General features: G+C 44.0%; 1 protein-coding gene across 6 annotated transcripts in view; it reads left to right on the plus strand.

Annotated features, from left to right (window-relative positions):
• The window catches only part of ADGRB2 (adhesion G protein-coupled receptor B2), a 5,411,420-nt gene that overhangs the window by 149,758 nt on the left and 5,249,605 nt on the right, over positions 1 to 12,057 (plus strand). For 4 of the 6 annotated variants that reach the window (XM_044082710.1, XM_044082742.1, XM_044082734.1 and 1 more), the window contains exon 2: positions 6,624 to 6,844. The exons of 1 other annotated variant lie outside the window; for it this stretch is intronic. The gene's annotated coding sequence lies outside the window, so the exon portion shown is untranslated. The remainder of the gene's footprint in view (positions 1 to 6,623; positions 6,845 to 12,057) is intronic. One more of the 6 variants, XM_044082716.1, reaches the window with a different exon arrangement.

Consider the following 12,057-nt stretch of genomic DNA (forward strand, 5'->3'; position numbering starts at 1 on the left):
AGTTATTAGGTGCTCCTTTGAATAAGGACTGTTTGTTGGCACCAAAGCAGAAGAGGTTCTTAAAAAGATGGAAGAAAAAGCTTAGTCTATGCAGACTGTTAAAGAATTCTTACAAGTGCAACCCCCTAGATTCAGTAGGCATTGCCCTTCCAAACATTGGTTCTTTCCAGCCCCCTCCAGGCCTTCTCAAACCAGACCCAGGGGGAAACAGACCACCCAGACTACAGTCTCAGGGTACGAGATCTAAGCAATGGAGTGCCCCCACCCTTAAAGCAGGGAGTGATAAGCTACCTCCTTCTGGAAAAATCTCACAATTACTTCTTTACTCCACTTCCCAGCCCTGCCCAACTGCTTGTGCCCCTAGGAGGAATACTGGCCCTTCGTGCAAAAAACTGGATATCCATCACTCAGGACTGGTGGGTCCTCAACATTGTATCCAAGGGGTACAAATTCTATTTCCATTCACTGCCAACCCCAAGCGAGTTCCCAGACCTTCCTCCAAACCAGTGGGCAGAGGCTCAAAGCCAAGTTCTTTCCCTACTGAGCTATTCAGCCGGTTCCAGTAGAACAGAGGAGTCAATGATTCTACTCCAGACTCTTCCTGGTACCCAGGAAAGAAGGCTCTTAGCGCTCAATCCTGGATCTTTCCATTCTCAACACCTTCCTGGTGGTACCAAAATTCAAAATGCTTACCCTCCAACAGCTTCTTCCTAAGCTAGCCAAGGATGCCTTGTTAGTCACCCTGGACTTAAAAGAAGCCTATCTGCATATCCCCATAAGGGAATCATGCAGGAAGCATCTACATTTCAGGGCAGGGTCTATGCATTATCAGTTCTCTGCACTTCCCTTTGGCATCTACTGTGCCCAGAGTATTCACCTGGCTCCAGCCATTGCATACAGCAGGCAGAGAAATATCCAAATTTACCCATCCTTGGACGACTGCCTGAGTTAGGCAGACAGTCAGGAATTGCTGCTGCAGCACCTGACATTTGTGAAAAACCTTCTCACATCCTTGAGGTACACCATCAATGAAAAGAAATCAAAACTGGTACTCAGTCAAAATATTGTATTGCTGGGAGCAAGCTTGGACACAGTTTCCCAGATAGCATTCCTCACCTCAGAAAAAGAAGTCTATCTGACAGACTACTTCAAACAAATGGCCACCAGAACCCAGCTGTCTACAAGAAAAATACTGCAAGCCCTAAGGCTCATGGCCTCATGTATACTGCTGATTCCATATGCAAGACTGCATATGAGGAAATTCCAGTGGTACTTAAAAAGTCTTTGGTGCCAACATTTTCAGGACCTGGAAACAGTCATTCCTATCATACCATCTCTAAGGACAGAGTTCCTCTGGTGGGCAGAAGCATGCAACCACAACAAGGGACTGCCATTTACTCAACCCCAAGCCACCCAGCCCCTAACCACAGATGCATCTGATTATGCCTGGGGGGGCACACATAGATGGAAAATGTATTCAGGGCCACTGGAGCCCAAGTCAAATTCATCTGCACATCAACCAAAAAGAGACACTAGCTGTACAGAATGCCCTGCCAGCTTTCAGATCCCTAATCTTTCCAGGACAACTGCAAATAAAAACAGACAACACCACAGTTATGTGGTACATTAACAATTAGGGGGAACCCATTCCTACCCACTCTGTAGGCTAGCCATGGCCCTGTGGAACACGGCCTTGGACATTCAAGTCCATCTGCAAGCTCAATTCCTGCCAGGCATACAAAACTTACTGGCAGGTGACTTAAGCAGAAATCTCCTATACCCACACAAGTGGCAATTGTAGCACAGCACCTTCAACCTTCTGATTCAGAAATGGGGGACCACAGAGGTGGATCTCTTTGCCTCTCCCTACAACCACCAGCTCAGCAAATTCTGTACCAGGAATCCACACAGCAGGGCCTGGAAAGTGGATGCCCTACCTTTTCAGTGGGTAGATCTCTCAATCTATGCCTTTCCCCTTCTGCCCCTCCTTTCAAGAGTATTACTCAGATAAAGCAGGACAGACCAAGGACAATTCTGATTGCCCTAGACTGGCCATGCCAGCACTGGTACCCACTCCTGCGCAGCCTGACATTGGTGCCACCCTGGCAGCTACACCGGAATTCAACCCACCTGTCTCAGCAGGAAGGACAGATTCTGCATCCACAACTGCAAACCCTAAATCTTGCAGCCTGGCTTATTCCTTGAATTCTCCCCCAACAACCCTCAGCAAACAGGTGCTGGATGTCATTCTCAAAGCCAGAAGACCCAGTACAAGAAATTCCTATGCTGATAAGTGGAAAAGGTTCTGCTCATGGATACAATCTAAAGGAGAGGACACAACACTGCCCTCTCTGCCTCTTATCCTAGATTACCTAGCAGATCTACTCCACAAAGGCCTGTCCTTCTCCTTCATTAAGATCCATGCCTCAGCCATTTCTGCTCATTATAACACTGAGCCACCTCTCTTCTCGCACCCTCTTATCAAACAGTTCCTGAGAGGGGCAAACAACTTGAGGCCACCAAGGAGACCACCTACCCCTACTTGGGACCTTAACATTGTACTGGAAAAGCTCACACTTCCCCCCTTTGAACCTACTGCATCAGCAGAGTTAAAATTCCTCTCTTGGAAAACAGCCTTGGCTCTAGCCATCACTTCAGCTAGAAGAGTGTCTGAGCTACAAGCCCTTATGGCTGTGGAACCCTTCATTATTTTCCATGCTGACAGGGTTTCCCTCAGGACTAAACCTTCCTTTATGCCCAAAGTGGTGTCCAGTGTGGCTCTCAATCAATCCATCCATTTGCCAACCTTCTTCCCTAATCCTCAAAATAAAGGGTAAAGGATCCTGCACTCCTTGGACATGCACAGACAGCTCAGATTCTACCTTGATAGGACTAAGCCTTTCAGAAAATCTGACCAGTTACTAGTCAGCCTTGCAACAGGGTCGGGGGCAAGGCCATTTCAAAACAAACCATTTCCAGATGGATAGCACACTGCATCCATTTCTGCTACAAGCACCATGGGAAACCAACTCCAAAGGTGGTCAGAACACATTCCACTAGGGCAACATCTACCTCTACAGCATTTCTTAGGGGAGTCCCTACCAGGGATATCCTGGAGGCTGCTACCTAGAGTTATGTACACACCTTCACCAAGCATTACCACCTGCCTATCTTTTCCAAATCCAGGGCAGGATTTGCTACAGCAGTCCTGCAGGGAATACTAGCCAGCCCTAACTCTTTTTGACTGCCTCTACCCTTCTTCAGCTTTGGAAATCCACCTAAATGTGATGACTGCAACAGTGAAACATGAAGAACATAGTACAGTTGTGTGCACTTACCATAAATGTAGATGTTGTAGTGTATTCATTGTTGCAGGCCTGGGTTCACTCCCTCCAGCCCTGTTTTTCTTTATCCTTTCTGCCTGTCCTCTATATGGCCATTTTTTATGGCAGCAGTATTTACCCTTTACTGGTGATGTTCCACACCATATACTAACTTCCTATTTGGGGGGCTTCTGACATCTGGGGCAAGAAAAACTGATGTAATGGCATTGGCTGCCTGTTTTATAGCCCTGACAACCTGACGTCATTGAAGAAGCGACAGCATCTGATGCAGAAATCCCAAGTCCCTGGTATTCTTGCCGACTGAGGGCTACCTGCAGGTAGATATCCCAAGTGTGATGACTGCAACAGTGAAACACGAAGAACATCTACATTTATGGTAAGTGTACACAACTGTACTTTCTATATCCTTGATAAATTTAGATTAAAGAATTTTGGCAGCATTTTATACAAGTGTATGGGAAAAATAGTTAATGAAAGACATAGGTGATTAAGTTCAGGCTAGGAATCCTAAACTCCTGCTGTTTATACTTAGCTTGTTTATAGTGTAATAGTTTGAAGGATATGAATTGTGCTGATTAGTGTTGATGTGTTTCAGGCTTTTGATTCCTTTGAACATGTTACATTGCATCTGGCTTTGGAAGAGTAAGGATTTGGACCACATTTCTTGTAGTATATACATAAGATTAATAAATATCCTATTAGGCTGTGACGCAAAGTGGTTAAGGTTCTGTTTTATAAAATAAAGGTTTTGATTTCAAGACCAAGCTAGTTGAACATGACATTGTGGCTTGAATTCTATGTTTGTCAAATTGCACGTGGCTAAAGTTGTGTTTCTAATGAGGTGATTCCTGTGCCCAGGGGAATGAATTTGATTCTTTCCAGCTTGATTTGTAAGACGTGACACTTTGAGCAGGTTAACTTATCCAGATGTTACTGCTGAAAAGGGACAAGTTTCCAGTGGGCTTACCTGGTCATCAGATAAAAAAAAAATATTTAGGTTCCTAACATGTAGGAATACAAACTTAAAGTCACTAAATTGTCAGGAAAGACTGAAATAACTGTTTCTGTTCCTGTTTTCTATACATTATGGGCTCCTCAGAGGAGACCTATGCCTTGCCTTCCTAGCAGTCAGAGACCCAGTAGTCCAAGATCTCTTGTACCTTAACAGATCACACCACTCTAGAATTACCAGAACAAGGGGTCTAAACCCACCACTCCACAAATACCACAACAAGGCATCTAAACCCACCCCTCCACAAATACCAGAACAAGGGGTCTAAACCCACTACTCCACAAGTACCAGAACAAGGCGTCTAAACCCACCCCTACACAAATACCAGAACAAAGGGTCTAAGCCCACTGCTCCACAAATACCAGAACAAGGTGTCTAAACCCACCCCTCCACAAATACCAGAACAAGGGGTCTAAACCCACCGCTCCACAAATACCACAACAAGGGGTCTAAACCTGTTTCAGCAAAACAATAAAACAAGGTGGAAGAGGGAATTTTTAGTATCTCCCTCACCTCTAGAAGAAGACACCTGCAGATAAATCAGAGTAATACATTGTCTTCCTTTAAACAGGATGTGGATAACTGGATACGTATTCATAAATTCTTCCCTGGCTTGAGTGGTGTAGCCCTCCTTAAGAGGGAAGGTACAGTCTAGGGTGGGAACCTACAAGGCATAATGATTTCAGGACTCAGAAGTCTTGAAGTTTCTAGGATTTTATGACTCTGTGGAACCTCTGGTTAATGGAGTAAAAGGACACTTTTTGTTTTAATGAAGGTTGGTTTCCCCTCAGTCCAGTTCTGTTATTTATTACATGAATAGTGGCTGAAGATATTAAACACTGAAGATTTGGTTGAGTGGTGAAGGGGTGTAGGGACTTCATGTATCCTTTGACTATACAATATGAGGATGATATGGCCTGATGCATTAGGAAAAAGTATAATGTGGAGGTTGGTAAAAGGACCAAAGCAAGTATAAGAGTTGTTAGGTTAACAATCAGTAGACAGAATGACAGAGGATGTGGTTTAAAAGGGATGGCTGGTACCATTCTATTTTGTAGACATAGTTTTAAATCTTTTGAGCATCTTCTTTAGAAGTAAGTGTGTAAATGAAGGCTGGAAGGCTATCACTGAACGAACGACTGATGGCACGACTTCTGCAATAGGTTTATATTGGCTTACAAAAGCAGATTTGAATTTTTTTTATTAGACATGAAAGTTTATTGCACAGCTGTTTGTATTTTGCTTGAAGATATGGGAGACTTTTATCAGAAGTGTATTCTTTAGAATCTGAGTTTCAGTCTGAGCCCCCGTTAGAATGGGAGTTTTACTGCCATGTAGAGATAAAGCAAGACCCAAATGTATTTCATCGCATTGTGCATTTTTTATTTTATTTTTATTTTTGGTATACACAATGGATTTTGGTGAAGAGAAAAGGATGTGGGATGTTATTGCTTAAGTACAACAAATGTAAGGAAGTGGTGGTGGGACATGATAGAAGTAGTCTGATGTGCTGGTAGTTATGGGGGGGGGGTCATTTACACATTATATTATTAATATTTCATCTGAAAGTATAACAAAAATAAGAGTATAGTATGCAACATTAATAAAGACCTTTTTTGTATAGTCTGTCTGGGAAAGTTTTATGAGACCAGACAGGCAGTTAAAGTTAAAAAGTAAGTCAAAGCAGACTGCAAACTATGTTTTTTTTGGGTTTTTTTTAGACTGATTCTTAAAAAAATGCCAGTTAAAGGGCAAATGAAGTATAAAGAAAGGTAGAAGCAATCTAGTGTGTGTGTGTGTGTGTGTGTGGGGGGGGGGGGGGGGGATTGAGGAACCATTTTTTTTTTTTACTTATATGGAGAACAGTATTTTAGGAGGTGTTAGTATGAAACTATATTTTTGCGGGCATCACACATTTGACTTAGAATTTTCTTTTATATAGACTATAGGAAGAAGTAGTTGAGGTCCCTTTGGTAGGTGAGGAGTAATAATTTTCAGTTTAGTGAATAATGAATAACGACTTGTTGAAATCAGTTGTTATTACAACTGGATGTACTGGGACAGGAAATGCTCACAAACAGGTTATGATAATTATAATTGCCAGTCGATTCTTTGAGAGATTTAATTTTATACTACTTGTAATACTGTATGCTGTGTTCTGATTGCAGGGTCTTTTTGCTGATGTTATTTAGATGTGAAATACTTTTGCATTTTTTAATTGATATGTAATTACAGTTTTCTTTAATAAACTCCCCTACTTTGTGTAGGAAGATTTTCAAGGTGATGCTAAGAAGGATGTAGGAGAGGAAAGTTATCACCACCGATGAGAAAGGTCTGCAGAGTATGAAAGAGGGCGACATCATGGCTGACCAGGAAAATGTTGAGAAGGTATCACTGCTGGAGACTTCTGCTGCACCTCTTTGAACTCATACAGACATAGCTGGAAGCTCCGAAGGTGAGACTGCTCCTTTCTGGAAGTTGCCATCAGGTACTGTGGTTGTAAAAGATCCAATTATAAATGGTGTTCTTTATGTAAAACTGTGGAAAAAGAGTTTTAAAAGGCCATCATTTCCTTGACTGTGGAAAGAAGTGTATAAGGTGTGAAAGATGTACTACTTCAGGGGAATACAGTAGTAGGCTTGTCTTCAGAGACATCAGTTAGCAATGCAGAATGAAGCAGCTGACCTGATGGCAGATAAACATACAGGAAATATGGTAATTTGAAGAAGGTTGATTGCTACAGACAATATTTAAACTGGTTTTGGACACACAGAGGATCCATAGTCATATCCTCACCACACTGTTGAAAAAAGAAGATTTAAGGTTGACTTGCAATTTGTTCCTTTAGAACTGTAACTTTTTGTAGGCAAACATTTTTAAGACTCATTGAGAAAAAGATTTTTAACTCTGTTTACTCTCAGATGCCCAACTATCATCAGACTTCCCTTTTTTAGGGGTCATCAGGCGAGCAGCCATCATGAATCTTGCAGGTAAATCCCTGATGACTGTTAAATGGACCCATGTCAATGTAGGACATTCTGTACCTTCCCCTGCCATGTCAGGCTTCCAAGCACATGCCTAAGAGGGCTACCATCCCTGGCTAGGAACTTCAATCCTGCATCTTCCAGATGTGATTGTTGTCATGCAGTCCTCCACTTGTACGGTAGCAAGTTGGCTGACTGGGACCCCCAGTTCTGTCCTCCTTGGATAAACAAGATGGTGTGGGTCAGTATGTCCCTTCCTAGTCTGCTAGGGTTTGCTGGCATAGTCCAACTTGATCGGTCAGGGTGATAGTTATAGCTTCAGTGTTCTATACCATATAACCTAGGGCAAAACGGGATTTTGATTTCAATTTTCATACCGAGTAGAAGTATATGGGAGAAATGAGATGCGGTAGAATCAGAATAGGCAGCCTTTGAGGTTGTTGGGATTATGTGACCAAACCTTGAATATTGGAATATTGCTTTTTATTCTGAAATTGCACCAGTGAAAAACATTCCCTCTGTTTGGAATTGAGATTTTTTTTGTTAGGTAAATCTTTGTTTGTGTTTGATAAGCTGATGTTTGGGGAAGGAATCTGTACATATATAATATATAAAGTTATATTAAAAATCTAATATAAATATAAGTTATTTGCCAGATTTTATCTTATGGGGAGGCACATAGATGAGAGATTTTATGTTGAGGATCAAAGGACATGTTTCTAGTGTTGGCTGAAGTGGCATATAAACCAGGATTGTAAGATATGTGCTGTGTGGTTGTTTTAATCATTTGTTTGTGTCTTTTGGCTTTTCCCGGTTAGGGGTCGCCACAGTGGAACTCCGGTCCGCTAATGATTGGCAGTAGAGTTTTACGTGCTGGCTTCCCGGGCCTAATGCACAACCTTCAACGAAGGAATGCCCGTTCACGCATGTCGCCACACAGAAGACGCTCTGACCGGTTGTTTTAATCATATTAATGCTAAATGTGAGATAAACACATATAGCTGATGTGGGGGGAAATATATATGCATATACATATATATATATATATATATATATATATATATATATATATATAAATGCAATTATCTGAAGTGAATAAAATTGCACCACTCAGGGAAGTGCAAATTCAGCTGATTGCAAAGTAGAACATTTTTTTTTTGTTTGAATAACAGGTGAAGAAGGGATCAGTGTTGATAGCTGAACCTATTGTCAGAAGAATGAATGAAGAGGAGTGGGTAGGAGGAAGTTTTGGGTGGCAAACATCAGACTGAGAAGGCATGTTTTATTCCTGTAACAAGACACACTGTTATAAGGTGAATGAAACTGAGTTTGTATGGGGATTCACTTGACTTTGTGTGCAACAAAAAGCAGATGTCTGGTGAATGAATTGGCAGAGACTGTGGAGGACTTTGTGGTTTATGAACTGCTTCTTAGGTGAGATATTGAAGAACCTGTAGCAGACAAAGACAGCAACGTGAAGGTCAACAAAATAAAAAACAAAGATTATCTTACAGAATGACAGCACTATAATGCAACAGGATGCTGGAGAGGGGTCAGACGTCTAATAACTGTTTTTTTTGTTTTGTTTTATTTTTGCAAGACGTGAGGATGGCTGAAGTAGTGACAGTTTGAACATAAGGAGAAAAGTACACAGCACAAGGCAGCAGAAAGCACCCCTGCACTACCAGGCTATAACGCATTCCACACCTTTCAACACAAGGCAGCAGAAAGCACTCCTGCACTACCAGGCTATAACGCATTCCACACCTTTCAACACAAGGCAGCAGAAAGCACTCCTGCACTACCAGGCTATAACGCATTCCACACCTTTCAACACAAGGCAGCAGAAAACACTCCTGCACTACCAGGCTATAACGCATTCCACACCTTTCAACACAAGGCAGCAGAAAGCACTCCTGCACTACCAGGCTATAACGCATTCCACACCTTTCAACACAAGGCAGCAGAAAGCACTCCTGCACTACCAGGCTATAACACATTCCACACCTTTCAACACAAGGCAGCAGAAAGCACTCCTGCACTACCAGGCTATAACGCATTCCACACCTTTCAACACAAGGCAGCAGAAAGCACCCCTGCACTACCAGGCTATAACGCATTCCACACCTTTCAACACAAGGCAGCAGAAAGCACCCCTGCACTACCAGGCTATAACGCATTCCACACCTTTCAACACAAGGCAGCAGAAAGCACTCCTGCACTACCAGGCTATAACGCATTCCACACCTTTCAACACAAGGCAGCAGAAAGCACTCCTGCACTACCAGGCTATAACGCATTCCACACCTTTCAACACAAGGCAGCAGAAAGCACCCCTGCACTACCAGGCTATAATGCATTCCACACCTTTCAACACAAGGCAGCAGAAAGCACTCCTGCACTACCAGGCTATAACGCATTCCACACCTTTCAACACAAGGCAGCAGAAAGCACCCCTGCACTACCAGGCTATAACGCATTCCACACCTTTCAACACAAGGCAGCAGAAAGCACTCCTGCACTACCAGGCTATAACGCATTCCACACCTTTCAACACAAGGCAGCAGAAAGCACTCCTGCACTACCAGGCTATAACGCATTCCACACCTTTCAACACAAGGCAGCAGAAAGCACTCCTGCACTACCAGGCTATAACGCATTCCACACCTTTCAACACAAGGCAGCAGAAAGCACCCCTGCACTACCAGGCTATAACGCATTCCACACCTTTCAACACAAGGCAGCAGAAAGCACTCCTGCACTACCAGGCTATAACGCATTCCACACCTTTCAACACAAGGCAGCAGAAAGCACTCCTGCACTACCAGGCTATAACGCATTCCACACCTTTCAACACAAGGCAGCAGAAAGCACCCTGCACTACCAGGCTATAACGCATTCCACACCTTTCAACACAAGGCAGCAGAAAGCACTCCTGCACTACCAGGCTATAACGCATTCCACACCTTTCAACACAAGGCAGCAGAAAGCACCCCTGCACTACCAGGCTATAACGCATTCCACACCTTTCAACACAAGGCAGCAGAAAGCATTCCTGCACTACCAGGCTATAACGCATTCCACACCTTTCAACACAAGGCAGCAGAAAGCACTCCTGCACTACCAGGCTATAACGCATTCCACACCTTTCAACACAAGGCAGCAGAAAGCACCCCTGCACTACCAGGCTATAACGCATTCCACACCTTTCAACACAAGGCAGCAGAAAGCACCCCTGCACTACCAGGCTATAATGCATTCCACACCTTTCAACACAAGGCAGCAGAAAGCACTCCTGCACTACCAGGCTATAACGCATTCCACACCTTTCAACACAAGGCAGCAGAAAGCACTCCTGCACTACCAGGCTATAATGCATTCCACACCTTTCAACACAAGGCAGCAGAAAGCACTCCTGCACTACCAGGCTATAACGCATTCCACACCTTTCAACACAAGGCAGCAGAAAGCACCCCTGCACTACCAGGCTATAATGCATTCCACACCTTTCAACACAAGGCAGCAGAAAGCACTCCTGCACTACCAGGCTATAACGCATTCCACACCTTTCAACACAAGGCAGCAGAAAGCACCCCTGCACTACCAGGCTATAACGCATTCCACACCTTTCAACACAAGGCAGCAGAAAGCACCCCTGCACTACCAGGCTATAATGCATTCCACACCTTTCAACACAAGGCAGCAGAAAGCACTCCTGCACTACCAGGCTATAACGATTCCGCACCTTTCAACACAAGGCAGCAGAAAGCACCCCTGCACTACCAGGCTATAACGCATTCCACACCTTTCAACACAAGGCAGCAGAAAGCACCCCTGCACTACCAGGCTATAACGCATTCCACACCTTTCAACACAAGGCAGCAGAAAGCACCCCTGCACTACCAGGCTATAATGCATTCCACACCTTTCAACACAAGGCAGCAGAAAGCACTCCTGCACTACCAGGCTATAACGCATTCCACACCTTTCAACACAAGGCAGCAGAAAGCACCCCTGCACTACCAGGCTATAACGCATTCCACACCTTTCAACACAAGGCAGCAGAAAGCACTCCTGCACTACCAGGCTATAACGCATTCCACACCTTTCAACACAAGGCAGCAGAAAGCACCCCTGCACTACCAGGCTATAATGCATTCCACACCTTTCAACACAAGGCAGCAGAAAGCACCCCTGCACTACCAGGCTATAACGCATTCCACACCTTTCAACACAAGGCAGCAGAAAGCACCCCTGCACTACCAGGCTATAACGCATTCCACACCTTTCAACACAAGGCAGCAGAAAGCACCCCTGCACTACCAGGCTATAACGCATTCCACACCTTTCAACACAAGGCAGCAGAAAGCACTCCTGCACTACCAGGCTATAACGCATTCCACACCTTTCAACACAAGGCAGCAGAAAGCACCCCTGCACTACCAGGCTATAACGCATTCCACACCTTTCAACACAAGGCAGCAGAAAGCACCCCTGCACTACCAGGCTATAACGCATTCCACACCTTTCAACACAAGGCAGCAGAAAGCACCCCTGCACTACCAGGCTATAACGCATTCCACACCTTTCAACACAAGGCAGCAGAAAGCACTCCTGCACTACCAGGCTATAACGCATTCCACACCTTTCAACACAAGGCAGCAGAAAGCACTCCTGCACTACCAGGCTATAACGCATTCCACACCTTTCAACACAA

The sequence above is a fragment of the Protopterus annectens genome, chromosome 1.part1 (assembly GCF_019279795.1).
Source record: "Protopterus annectens isolate FY-2018-M chromosome 1.part1, PAN1.0, whole genome shotgun sequence".
In the NCBI taxonomy this organism is placed as follows: domain Eukaryota; kingdom Metazoa; phylum Chordata; order Ceratodontiformes; family Protopteridae; genus Protopterus; species Protopterus annectens.